This window comes from Somniosus microcephalus, chromosome 26 (assembly GCF_052327205.1).
Source record: "Somniosus microcephalus isolate GS21.2 chromosome 26, FLI_Smic_1.0, whole genome shotgun sequence".
In the NCBI taxonomy this organism is placed as follows: domain Eukaryota; kingdom Metazoa; phylum Chordata; class Chondrichthyes; order Squaliformes; family Somniosidae; genus Somniosus; species Somniosus microcephalus.
In genome coordinates, this window is record NC_141012.1 from 10,948,576 (window position 1) to 10,962,385 (window position 13,810).

The window sequence follows — 13,810 nt, forward strand, 5'->3', positions numbered from 1 at the left end:
TTTAATCGAGACCCGACTGCAATTTTAACTCGTCAGCCTGTGTGGGAAGCCGCAGTGAGTTTCCCGCCAGACCAACCTAGCGGGGAAGATCATCGGGGCGAGGCGGCCCAAAGAGGTACGTTTTAAAAGCTTACTGTTTCTTTCCTCCTGGGATCAGGAGGAGCAGGGGTGCTCCTCCAGGCCTGGCACGGAAAGCTTATGCCTCCTCTGCTGCGGACTTTCGCTTGCTCCCCGCACCCCCCCCCAGGTTCCATGACCCCCGTGGTCTCAGCAGGTGGCCTCTGCGCCATGCTATTTTCTGCCGCTTCCTGCCCAGAATGGTTGGGAAATCAGTCAGCAGGATTTAAACGAAGCCCGGGAATTAGAATACCCTGGGCCACATGTGGAACAACAGGTGAGTTTCACTCACTCGGAGTTAAACTGGCTCAGAGTTTAAATTGGGCTGAATGTTTCCGCGGATTAGTTTTGAATGATCCCCTTCAAGCGCAGGCTATATCCTCTGGTTTTACTGTTCTCAATGAGGTGAAATAGCTTGTAATGGTCTACATTAGCTAGTCTCTTTAGAATCCTAAAAAGCAATCATATCACCTCTCAACCTTATTTCCAGTGAGAACATGTTCAATTTACGAAATCGCTCCTCATAATCCAATCCATCCATCCCGTCAATCGTTCTGGTTTCCCGCTTCTGTTTGCTCTCAATAGCTGAAATATTCTTTTTGTACCGTGGCGACCAGAACTGTACACAGTTTATTATAAGCGCTGTAGCACCAATGATTTATAAGGTGGCATGATCGCCTCACTATTTCGGCTCAATGTTGACCTTTTAACAAATGCCAGCGTCTGATTGTTTTCTGTTTTTGGCGGTGCTGGTTGAAGGAGGATTGCTGGTCAGGACACATACTTCGTCCGCACCATCCATAATTATGAAAAAGGCCTGTCAAATGCATCGGAGTGTTTGCCTCCCAAACACCTGATGGGTCTTTTTCTATGATGAGGTTATTCAGGATGGAACAGAAGGCAGCTGGGCATGCAGCCTTGTATAATTCAGAATTTATTGTTTAAATCCCAGTGGAGCAGCAAGAAGCTGAATTAAGTAAATGGCATTCTGCCAGACGGGTGCCTTCCAGATCGAGTTTTACAACTTAACAATCACTGGAACAGCCACTGATGAGTTATGGCCTTAAAATAGCAATCTACCGCTCCGAGCCTTCAGAACAAGTTCTTGTATAAACCGATGAGGCTGGTAGATTGTGGTTTTTATGTGGGTAACTTGTCAGCAACGGGTCTACTGATTTTTCTAAGTTGTAAAAGTTGATTTGGAAAGCACCACGGTCAGCTGAATGCAGTTCTACAAACAGGTAATTTATCACTTTACTGCTTCCACTGGTTTAAAGAAAGAGCAGCATCTAAACTACAGATGAATTGGGGGAAGGGGCGGGCAAGCACATGAAGACTCTGGCTCTTGTGATTCATGACCAACAGTAAATAGAAATCTTGAGCTGATGGATAAAATGCAAAGTTTAAAATGTTATGCTTGGTTCAGTTGGTACCAATCTCCCCTCCTCGAGTCTCTAAAGGTTGTGGGTTCCAGCTCTACTCGAGGGCCAAAGCTCATAATCCAGGCCAACACTTCAATGCAATACTAGGGGAGTGCTGCATTGCTGGAGGTGCTGTCTGTTGGATGAGGCATTAAACAGAAGTCTGTCTTCCTGCTCAGGTTTGATGTAAAAGATCCCGTGGTACGATTTGAAGAGGAGCAGGGAGTTCGCCCAGTGTTGAGGCAGGTTAGGCTAGAGAGGTGGCAGATTGAGTTCAACATGAATAAGTTTAAAATCACGAAATTACATAGAAGCAAGGTTGTGCATTACATATTAAATGGTGCTGGAGGTATCAGCAGGAATGAGTTCTGGGGGTTTTGTTGGATAGATATTAAAACCATTGGTTCACTGTTTGTAGGCAGTGAAGAAAACAAATAACATGTAGGGCTATACACGTCTAAGGAGGTGATATTGAAGGTCTTGTGTCCTTGATGAGGCCACATCTGGAAGATTATGCAGAGCTTAGTCTCTCTTGCAGGAGATATGCAGAATTATTGCAGAGGAAGACTTTAAAGTTGACTCTTGGACATAGACGGCTGAGTTACGAGAGAAAATACTCTACTTTGGGACTTTACTTTTTGGAGAAGGTACGTGGGGTCTTGAGCAAGGAAGGTCTTTAAAATTTTCAGTGGTTTGGAGAATTTTGATCCTGGAAAGCTCTTCTGGGCACAGAACTCCAGGACTAGGAAATTTAGGCAGCCATGGTGGGTTTAAAAAAAAGACCTGAATGAAGCAGGGCGATTAGTTCCAGAATCATAGTGAGGAATCTGATGGGAGACTTTCAAGAGTAGACGAGATGGACCAATGGTCTTCTGCACAAAACATTACCATGTTACTAAAAATCAGAGTACTGAATGACTACTTAAAAATGAGGATCCAAGTTAAATATTGCACTCTGCAAATTAAATAACAGTAGATTTCTGAACTTTGTGCTTCATATTTCAGAGTTACGGTATCTGAGCTGTGTAACAGTCATTCTACTAACCAGAGTTCATCTGGGGTTGCTATGCATAGTGGCTGACAAGTTCATGATCATTTGTATTCTATGTATGAACCCCGTCCATTAAAATTGCAACTGCCTATTTAAAAAATCTCCTCAGTTCAAAATTCCAAGATTTTCTGTTGCAAATAAAATGCAGTGAAAGGTTATGCAGCGATATCCAACATATCATAGAATCATCGAATGGTTACAGCCCGGAAGAAGGCCATTTGGCCCGTCAAACCCGTGCCAGCTCTCTGCAAGGGCACTTCAGCTAGTCCCACTCTCGCCCCGCCCTTTCCCCGTTGTCCTGCAAATTTTTTTCCTTCGGGTACTTATCCAATTCCCTTTTCAAAGCTGTGATTGAGTCTGCCTCCACCACCCTTTCAGGCAGTGCATTCCAGATCCTAACCACTCGCTGAGTAAAAAAGTTTTTTTCCTCATGTCGCCTTCTGCCAATCACCTTAAATCTGTGTCCTCTGGTTCTCGACCCTTCTGCCAATGGAAACAGTTTCTCTCTATCTACTCTGTCCAGACCACTCATGATTTTGCTGCTTTAAGGAAAACAACCCCAGTTTCTCCAGTCTAGCCACGTAACTGAAGTCGCTCATACCTGGAATCATTTTCGTAAATCTTTTCTGCACCCTCTCTAAGGCCTTCACATCCTTCCTAAAGTGCGGTGCCTAGAATTGGACACAATGCTCCAGTTGAGGCAGCACCAGTGTTCTATACAGGTACATCATCATTTCCACGCTTTTGTATTCTATACCTCTATTCATGAAGCCCAGGATCCAGTAAGCTTTTTTAACTGCTTTCTCAACCTGCACTACCACCCTCAACGATTTGTGCACATATATACCCCAGGTCTCTCTGTTCGTGCACCCCCTTTAGGATTGTACCCTTTAGTTTATATTTTCTCTCTTCATTCTACCAAAATGTATCACTTCGCACTTTTCTGTGTTAAATTTCATCTGCCATGTGTCCGCCCATTCCACCAGCCTGTCTATGTCCTCTTGAAGTCTATCACTATCCTCACTGTCCACTATACTTCCAAGTTTTGTCTCATCTGCAAATTTTGAAATTGTGCCCTGTACACTCACATCTAAGTCATTAATGTATATCAAGAAAAGCAGTGGTCCTAGAATCGACCCCTGGGGAACACCACTGTATACCTTCCTCTAGTCCGAAAAATAACCGTTCACCACTACTCTCTGTTTCCTATCACTTGGCCAATTTCGTATCCATGCTGCCACTTTCCCTTTTATTCCATGGGCTTCAACTTTGCTGGCAAGCCTATTATGTAGCACTTTGTCGAACGCCTTTTGGAAATCCATGTACACCACATCAACCGCATTGCCCTCATCAACCCTCTCTGTTACCTGATCAAAAATCTCGATCAAGTTGGTTAAACACGATTTGCCTTTAATTATGCCACACTTGTCCAAGTGACTGATAATTTTGTCCCTGATTATTGTTTCTGAAAGCTTCCCCACTACCGAGGTTAAACTGACTGGTCTGTAGTTGCTGGGTTTATCTTTACATCCTTCTTTGAACAAGGGTGTAACATTTGCAATTCTCCAGTCCTCTGGCACCATCCCCCTTTCTAAGGAGGATTGGAAGATTATGGCCAGTACCTCCGCGATTTCTTCCTTCACTTCCCTCAGTGTCCTAGGATGCATCCCATCTGGTCCTGGTGACTTATCTACTTTAAGTAAAGCCAGCCTTTCTAGTACCTCTTTATTAATTTTTAATCCCATCCAGTAACTCCCCTACCTCCTCTTTCACTGATTTTGGCAGCATCTTCTTCCTTGGTGAAGACAGGTGCAAACGTCATTTAGCACCTCAGTCATACCTTCTGCCTCCATGCATAGGTCTCCTTTTTAGTCCCTAATCGGCCCCACCCCTCCTCTTGCTACCTGTTTACTATTTATATGCCTATAGAAGACTTTTGAATTACCTTTTATGTTAGCTGCTATTCTATTCTCATACCCTCTTTTTGCCCCTCTTATTTTCTTTTTCACTTCTCTGAACTTTCTATATTTAGCCTGATTCCCAGATGTATTCTCGACCTGACACCTGTCATACGCGCTCTTTTTCTGCTTCATCTTTCTATCTCTTTCGTCATCCAGTGAGCTCTGACTTTAGTTGCCCTACCTTTCCCCCTAGTGGTAATGTACCTCGACTGTACCCGAACTATTTCCTCTTTAAAGGCAGCCCATTGTTCCATTACAGTTTTGCCTGCCAATCTTTGATTCCAATTTACCTGGGCCAGATCCGTTCTCACCCCACTGAAATTAGCCTTCCTCCAATTAAGTATTTTGACTCTAGATGGCTCCCTGTCCTTTTCCATAGCTAATCTAAACCTTATGATACTATGATCACTGTCCCCTAGATGTTCACCTACTGACACTTGCTCCACTTGACCTACCTCATTCCCCAGAACTAGATCCAGCAATGCCTCCTTCCTCATTGGGCCGGAAACATACTGATCAAGAAAGTTCTCCTGAACACACTTCAGAAATTCGTCCCCCTCTCTGCCCTTTACACTATTATTATCCCAGTCTATATTACAATAGTTTAAGTCCCCCATTATAACTACTTTATAGTTTTTGCATCTTTCTGTAATTTCTTTGCAAATTTGCTCCTCATATTTTTCCTACTAGTTGGCAGCCTATAGAATACACCTAGTAGTGTAATGGCACCTCTACTATTTCTTAACTCTAACCATATAGATTCTGTCCTTGACCCCTCCAGGACATCCTCTCTCGCCAGCACTAACATCCTCTTTAACCAATACTGCCACACCACTTCCTAGCTTTCCTGAACACCTTATATCCAGGAATATTTAATACCCAATCCTGCCCTTTTTTGAGCCAGGTCTCCGTTATTGTCATAACATCATATTCCCATGTGGCTATTTGCGCCTGCAGCTCACCAACCTTGTTTACTATGCTTCGTGCGTTCACATACATGCACTGTAAACCTATCTTAGTCTTCTCTTTTAGTCTGTCCCCACCTAATACCTTGCTATTTCTTACTTTAGTGCTATCCGTCTCTCCCAATCCTTTGTGCCCTTTGTTTCTCCGTTCTAATGCTATAATACATGTGTTGCAAGGCCTGAGACAGCAAGTGACATGGCACGCTTCTGTTTTAGAAACATAGAAACATAGAAGATAGGAGCAGGAGTAGGCCATTCGGCCCCTCGAGCCTGTTCCGCCATTTAATGAGATCATGGCTGATCATCCAAATTCAGTACCCTGTCCCTGCCTTCTCTCCATATCCCTTGATTCCTTTAGCCTTAAGAAATATATCCAACTCCTTCTTGAATATATTTAATGAATTGGCCTCTACTGCCTTCTGTGGTAGAGAATTCCACAGGTTCACCAATCTCTGGGTGAAGAAATTCCTCCTTATCTCTGTCCTAAATGGCTTACCCCTTATCCTTAGACTGTGACCCCTGGTTCTGGACTCCCCCGCCATCGGGAACATCCTTCCAGCATCTAGTCTGACTAGTCCTGTTAGAATTTTATAAGTTTCGATGAGATCCCCTCTCATTCTTCTAAACTCCAGCGAGTATAAGCCCAATCGACCCAATCTCTCCTCATACGTCATTCCTGCCATCCCAGGTATCAGTCTGGTGAATCTTCGTTGCACTCCCTCCATGGAAAGAACATCCTTCCTCAGATAAGGCGACCAAAACTGCACACAATACTCAAGGTGTGGACTCACCAAGGCCCTGTACAACTGCAGCAAGACATCCTTGTTCCTGTACTCGAATCCTCTTGCTACGAAGGCCAACATACCATTTGCCTTCTTAACCGCCTGCTGCACCTGCATGCTTACCTTCAGCGACTGGTGCACAAGGACACCCAGGTCTCGTTGCACTTCCCCTTCTCCCAATCTGTTTTGTTGCATGTTGTTGCATTGGATGCTAAGTTTGTGTTAAACAGCTTGCTACTGATTTTGAAAAACAGTTTGCTGCAGTTACAGATCTGGCTTGTCACAAAGTCGGGTTGCCAACCCTCCAGGATTGCCCTGGAGTCTGCAGGCGATTAATCTCCTGGACACTGCCGTGAGCAAACCTGAGAAGAAAATTTTAGGGCATTTTTTTTTCATTTTCTTTGAACACTTTTGTTTATTAGTTGTGTAAAAAAAAATATTGGAGATGAGAAAATATGCTGTTTGACTGGCCATGCTGGTTGCAGGCAGGAAGCCACATGATGAAACCGCCAGGAAACTGAGTTGGCAACCCCTATCACGTAGTATCATACAGCAGTTGAGTCTAGGAACATTTTTTGACAACAGGACGTAGTTATTTACAAACATTGAGGCAAAAAAAAATACAGTAGAAAGGGCGGCCAGTAATCTGTCAATGTCACAGGGGGGGCACAAGGACACAGAGCTTGAAGCCACTCAGCTGGACAATGGAGGAGAGGTGTTGGAGGAAGATAGTCTCATCTACTACGCCAACCTGTAGAGAGATTGTGAGGGATGAGGAGAGATAGTGCAACATGGTCTCAGTCACAGAGGATGTGATTTCTAACTTTGATTAGAGCCAATCCAGTGCTGTGGCAGGGGAGGAAACCTGATTGGAGAGGTTCAAAGTTGCAGGAAAGATGGACACTGATGATGGAGGCGACAACACGTGCAAGGACTTTGGAGAGGAAAGGGAGGCTGGAGATGGGGTGGTAGTTTGCAAGGATAGAGCGGTTAAGCATTGAGCTTTTTGAGGAGGGGGTTTGCTGACCGCCGATTTGAAAGGAGAGGGGTTTGAGACAGTTGATAATGGAGAAAAGAACATGTGGATTATTTTTGCATTCCAGAATTATCCTGGAACAAAAAGAAAGAAAGAATGAGCAATGTTGGCAAAGGAGAGCGGGGCCCAATAGTGCTTTATGTGGTCCAGAGCAGCTGATGAATGGCTAAACCAGTTGTGCACCATAATCATTTAAATCTGCATCCCTTGGACTCGAGGGAGTGAAGATGGGGGTTGTACCAAGGGGAGTGACCAGGGTGGATGAGGGTAAGGGTTTTACTGGGGACAGGGGCATCAAAGGTGGATTTGAGGAAGTGGGTCAGCAGATTGGTAGCTGCAGAAATATCGTGGCAAAGGGAGAGCCAATAGCTAGACAGTTGCGAGTTTGAAAACGCCATTGTAAGTCTCATCTCAGAATTTTATACACCCTTCCTTTCTCCCTTAAACCTTCCATTATTTCACTTTACATCCATGTTGGGTTTTGCTCTCCTGTTCAGTCTGTGACTTGTTTCTGGGATAAACTGCCTCGACAGTGCGGAGAAACAGGTGAAAATGACTTGAGTATCTTGTTCAATTCGCAACGATTTGCATTTCGATTTCAGTCCTGAAGTGCAGGTAGACTGTCAAAGTGCTTTAAGGGGCAGTGAATAAAGAGTAGAGGCCAAGCAGGAAGGGGAAAGAAAGTAGTTGAGGGCAGAGTTCCCTTTATTTTTTGGGTGCGCGGCCCATTCAAAATACAGCGCAGGCGTGGTTTTTCCCATTTGAAACCGGTGAGCTGGCTGGGCGGGAGCTCCAGAGTGCCGCACAGCTGCGCAGCTTAACGGGAACATTGGTTGGGGACTTGGAACGGGAGAAAGCACAATTGGTGAAAGATTTTGAAGGCAGGGAGAGAGGTGGCAAGACAGAATTGCTGAGGGAGGGAGTTTCAGAGGGTGGGTGTAGGAGGCTGAAGGAGCAGCCAGTGATGGTGGAACAGAGAGAGTGGGTAACACGATGCAAGTTGGTGAGATCAGAGGGTGCGGGAACGTACTGCTGAAGGAGGTCATTGAGGTTGTCGGGATAAGCCGGGCCAGGAAGGGGTTTGAAGGCAAAGTCAAGGATCTTAATGTCAATTCACTAGGGCAGAGGTAGTCGGCGGAACCTGTCGAGGACAGGGTGGTTTAAAAATTTCGACTCGGTAATAAAGAAGTGGGATAGGGTAAACTTTTGTATTGTAAGCGCAGGATGATTAACAGCTCAAAGTTGTAGCAAATGATAATGTTAAAGAATACTCACGTTAGAAGGATTATTCAATGTGAGTGTTATGGTTATGAGAAATCTGAATACAGTTAGTCTTAGTTTATGAAGATTTTCCTATGTCCTAATTCTTTTTGCTAAAGTTACTGTTTTCATAGACTGGAATGCTTGTAGATGGCAGGTTGGTGCACCATGCTATGGCTGAGCCTTCGATTGGTGGCAAACATTCGCTCCTGATCTTGGCTGTCTTGCTTTGGGGAAGTCATCCTGAGCCGTTTTGGGGCATCTTCCAAAGTATGAAGTGGCATTGCAAGACTTCTGGGAAGGATCACCTACCTTCTTGGCTGTAGATTTCTCCCCAAACAAGCACCAATACGAAGGCACGGAAAATACAAATCAAAGCTCTAGAAATATATGATAGCAAAATACTGCGGATGCTGGAAATCCGAAATAACAACAGAAAACGCTGGAAAAACTCAGCAGGCCAGGCAACATCCGTGGAGAGAGAAACGGAGTCAACGTTTCGGGTCGAAACCCTTCGTCAGAGCTGAGGGGGAAAAAAAGGCAGGAAATTTCCTTTTTCTCTCAGTTCTGACGAAGGGTTTCGACCCGAAACGTTGACTCCGTTTCTCGCTCCACAGATGTTGCCTGGCCTGCTGAGTATTTCCAGCATTTTCTGTTGTTATCTCTAGAAATATATGCTGCACATCACACTCAAAAGCATCACGCATACAAATTGTCAGCCACACTTGCCTGATTGTCTCAAATATCAGATTCATAAAAAAGAAACAAATCACTTTGAATTGATTAATATTAATTGCCTCAAATATTACCCAACATTGGCAGCACGGTGGCATAGTGGTTAGCACTGTTGCCTCACAGCGCCAGAGACCCGGGTTCGAATCCGGCCTCGGGCGACTGTCTGTGTGGAGTTTGCACATTCTCCCTGTGTTTGCGTGGGTTTCCTCCGGGTGCTCCGGTTTCCTCCCACAGTCCAAAGATGTGCGGGTTAGGTTGATTGGCTATGATAAATTGACCCTTAGTGTTAGGGGGATTAAATACGTGGGGTTACAGGGATAGGGTGGGATATGTGTTGGTGTAGGGGTTACGGGGATCGGGTGGGATATGTGTCGGTGCAGGCTCGATGGGCCGAAATGGCCTCTATCTGCACTGTGGGGTTTCTGTGATTCTGTGATTCTGTGAAAAGCTGCCAATGAAGATTCATCAAACGGGAACCAATAAGCAAGTAGAAGATCAACGAAATCACTCAAAACATTTTTGCGCACCATCTTTTTCACTAACCTGAGCTTACAGTGCTACAAATAACATTTCTAACTATTGAGTACATAAAAAGTTACATAATTCACACCAATCCATGAAGCTTATGGTAAAGTTACATTTTATGTGTTTGGAATCACTGCAACGTTGGCCCAGAAATTGCTGGAACGGCGCACCTCACGCCGAGCGTCGTGAGCTGGACTTTATTCCTCACCCTTCAGATAGCACTACACGTGTGCCACACATTGCTGGAAATGCAAGTTGATAATGTTGTCTCTGGGACCTCATGACCGCCGTGCCCAATCATCTATCTCCTTAACTAATGAAACAAAAGGATAAAGAAACAGAGTGAATGACTAAGAAGGAAATATGATAAAGTATAGTCAAATTAGAGATAGAGAAATAGAGCGAAAGAAAGTGGATTTACTTCTGCAGTTTCATTGATCTCTTTCTGGACCTCCAAGGTTGAGTGGCATGTCAGGACCACAAATCACGTCATCAACAGAGCCCTCGTGACCAATGTACCCCATAATTTTTTGCGGGGGGGCTGCGCGGCCCCTTCAAAAGTCCGCACATGCGTGTTTTTTCAATTTAAATATCTGCTCACCAGCTGCGCGGGACCCCTGGAGCGCCGCGCAGCTTAAAGGGAACATTGCTTGTGACATAAAATGACCAGCCCTAAATGGCTGCAGTGAGATGAATTCCCAATAACTGCGTAGATCCAGCAATTTCATGACACGCGATGGGTAATCGCACGGCGAGGTGGCAGTTTTTTCAGCTTTGGCGAGGCTAACGGGAGTGGTGCAAATCATCCAGCAATTTGTGGAGAGTCTGAACTCGTGGCACATCATCTCTTCGCCACAAATTGCAGGATTTCTTGCAAACCAAGAATGGCGAGTGCTGTGAACTTGCCATTATTTTCCCAGCAAATTCTGGCCCCGTGTTTCCCTCCACAGGCCTGCCCCTCACTCTATCCTGGGACTCGAGTTCTGCTCCATTTCTAGAGCTTGACGTTTTCCTCGCGGAGGCTCAACCATGTAGCGGACGGAGTGCAATTTCCAGAATGCATCATTGTCACGCTTCTTATGTCATCGCAGTAGCCCCAAATTACCATATTTATTGAAACTTTTCTCACCAGACTGCAGTTTTTTTTCACTATATTATACTGAGTCTTAAGAATTTGTTTTAAAGTTAATAGTTACCTAAAGGAAAAGCATCAAAGCCCCTACTTCTCTTTAAAATTCTGAATCCTGCTCTCTAGGTCCCACTCCTACAGTGCTGCTCTCCCTCACTTAGAATGGACAGCACGTGCAATGATACTCCAGACTGCCCATGAGCAATTCTACAGGAGACCAGCTAGTAGATTAAAAAAAAAAGTGGTACAAGTGACCAGCTTGCCCAATAGTTAATACTGTGCCTTGTTCAATTGGATTGAGATGCAAGTCCTTTCGATGTGCTGTCTGTATTGGTCCTAAATGAACTGAGTTTGGGGCAGTCTTAACTGAGTTCCAAGTGGATACAGCAGCTCAGCACAAAACTGTACATATAATGTGGCAAAAAATTGGCACACTTGCTTGGGGAGGCCATAAGGTCAATGTGGAAAATTGGAAATGTTCACAATGATGCATTGGGGAGGGCTCATTTGATGTTTTTTGGTTTGAGATGCAGTAGTTGGAGCAATGAAGAGAAAGCCTCACTCACTGACCAGCTCTTACTGCATCTGAAATTGGGCTGACACTGGAAGCAAGAGTGGAAAAATGTTCCATTCCTTAGAATTGATATTGTTCGCTGTGACGACACACACAAATTACCAAAATATATCATTGCTTTGTAGTAGGTAGTGCAGTTGACTGGCAAGATGTCAGATTAATGTGGATGAATCTCCTGACAGTTGACTGTTGCAAAGACATTCTAAATATATTGTATCTGTAATATTTTGTTTAAAAATCACAAAATGAGCTAGGTAATATTGGTGTGCTGCACTTGATTTAATTTGAAAGTATTCCTGGAAATAGATGCATGCGATGAACACATGGGGTGATTCAAGCGACAGTGATGTGAACTCTTCATTGAATGATGGTGAAATAAACAGGCCTTCTATAATAGTTAACTCTTTTGTTTATACACCAGACGTTATTTTGTGCTTGCCACTTGTAGACCGCCATAGTTCACAAAAATGGTCGTTAATTGGTCTATCTTGGAACGATCTACAAGGACAGGTCGTGTAGGGAAATTCGAAGGCCTGATTGTGAGGAAGTAGGACTGTGTTCTGAGATTGGAACATTGAGTAGCGAGCACTGTGATGTATTTCATCCATGACAAATTTTAAAAGCCAAGCTTTGTGTCACCTGACCACTGCTTCTTGATTTACCTCATCGTGTCTCTCAAAAAAAATCTAAACTAAAAGCCTTGGCCTTTTACCTAGATTTGTCAATGAGGGCATGGTAGCATAGTGGTTATGTTACTGGACTAGTAATCCAGATCTGGACTAATGATCTAGGGACATGAATTTAAATCCCACCACGGCAGCTGGGGAATATAAATTTGGTTAATAAATAAATCTGGAATAAAAAGCTAGTATCGGTAATGGTGACCATGAAACTATCGGATTGTCGTACAAACCCATCGGGTTCACAAATGTCTTTTAGGGAAGGAAATCTGCCGTCCTTACCCGGTCTGGCTTATATGTGACACCAGAACCTCAGCAATGTGGTTGACTCTTAACAACCCTCTGGCCTTGCAAGCCACTCAGTTTAAGGGCAATAAATGCTGGCCTTGCTAACAACATCCACATCCCATAAAGGAATTTTTTTTTTTTTTAAGTAATTTTTTTTAAATTGCGTTTCGGCATTAAATACAGTCACCCATTGTATTTTGAGGAGGCAATTTTCACAGTTCTATTACCCTTGCCTTTCTGATAGAGTAGTTGATTTTTTTTTTAATCACGTAAAATCTTTATGCAACTATATTATCTGTTCACGGACGAGTTCTCTATATGAATATAACAATATTTAAAGGATTGTATTTGCACAGGATGTTTTTAATAATAACTTATTACTGTATAGCCTGGGTGCAATTTATCTTTCATTAACCAAGGTTTAAATTTAATTTTCTTAGCTGACACCTCCTTGCAGGCGGCTCGAACTGACATTAGCAATATTCTTTATCATTAGAAAAACCATTCAGACTTAACCAGGAAAGGAGAGGGGAGGAAGAGAGACACTAAGTGCTGAGACGTTGGGTGAAATTTTACTGTCCATGCACTGTGGTGGCAGATGATCTAATGGCACTGTTACCTTACAGAGGAACATTAATACAGTACTGCTTTATATTTCAGGCTGTACTTGCACTACAACCGTAGCTTTCATTTATTGCAATGTCATATTTGTGCAAATGCAGTTTTAATAATCACTGAAGCAAATCTACAGTCTTTTAAAACCCTAGCCTGGCTTCACCTAATCAGTAATTTTCCCTTGAGTTTTTCAACAACCGAAAAACCTCTCTCGCTCTGCATTACTGTTGGTGCAATGTTTACTTAGCATTTGGAGGGGACAGGGGACATCCTTTGGTGTAACAATGGAAGTGAATACAGTGATTCTGTGCACAAACTGCCTCCTACATTTGTATGCGTAACAATGCATACAAATTGCCTCCATAACAGTGTTCCCTCTTTTTTTTGGTGCCGGTCCCTTTAAGTGGCTGTGTGGCCCATTCAAATTTTAACAAATGCGCAGTTTCTCCCATATAAAAGTCGATGAGCAGCCTGCATGGGACCTCTAGACCTCTGTGCAACCGTGCAACTTAGCGGGAACGTTGCTGCATATCCATTTTAAAACTAATTAATTGGCTCTGAAGTGCTTTGGGATGTGAGTATGTAAAAGGGGCTCGATAAATGCAAGTGCTTTCTTTTGTGAGCGATGATGACCGTTTGGTAGCGTTAAGCCACTTTAAAAAAAAATCTAT

General features: G+C 43.7%; 1 protein-coding gene across 12 annotated transcripts in view; it reads left to right on the forward strand.

Moving 5' to 3' along the window:
* Positions 1–13,810, forward strand: part of cep164 (centrosomal protein 164) — a 167,186-nt gene that overhangs the window by 15,449 nt on the left and 137,927 nt on the right. The window contains exon 1 of one of the 12 annotated variants that reach the window (XM_085967833.1): positions 1,244–1,358. The exons of the other annotated variants lie outside the window; for them this stretch is intronic. The gene's annotated coding sequence lies outside the window, so the exon portion shown is untranslated. Of the gene's footprint in view, positions 1–1,243; positions 1,359–13,810 lie in introns of those variants that run through there. 12 annotated transcript variants of the gene reach the window in all.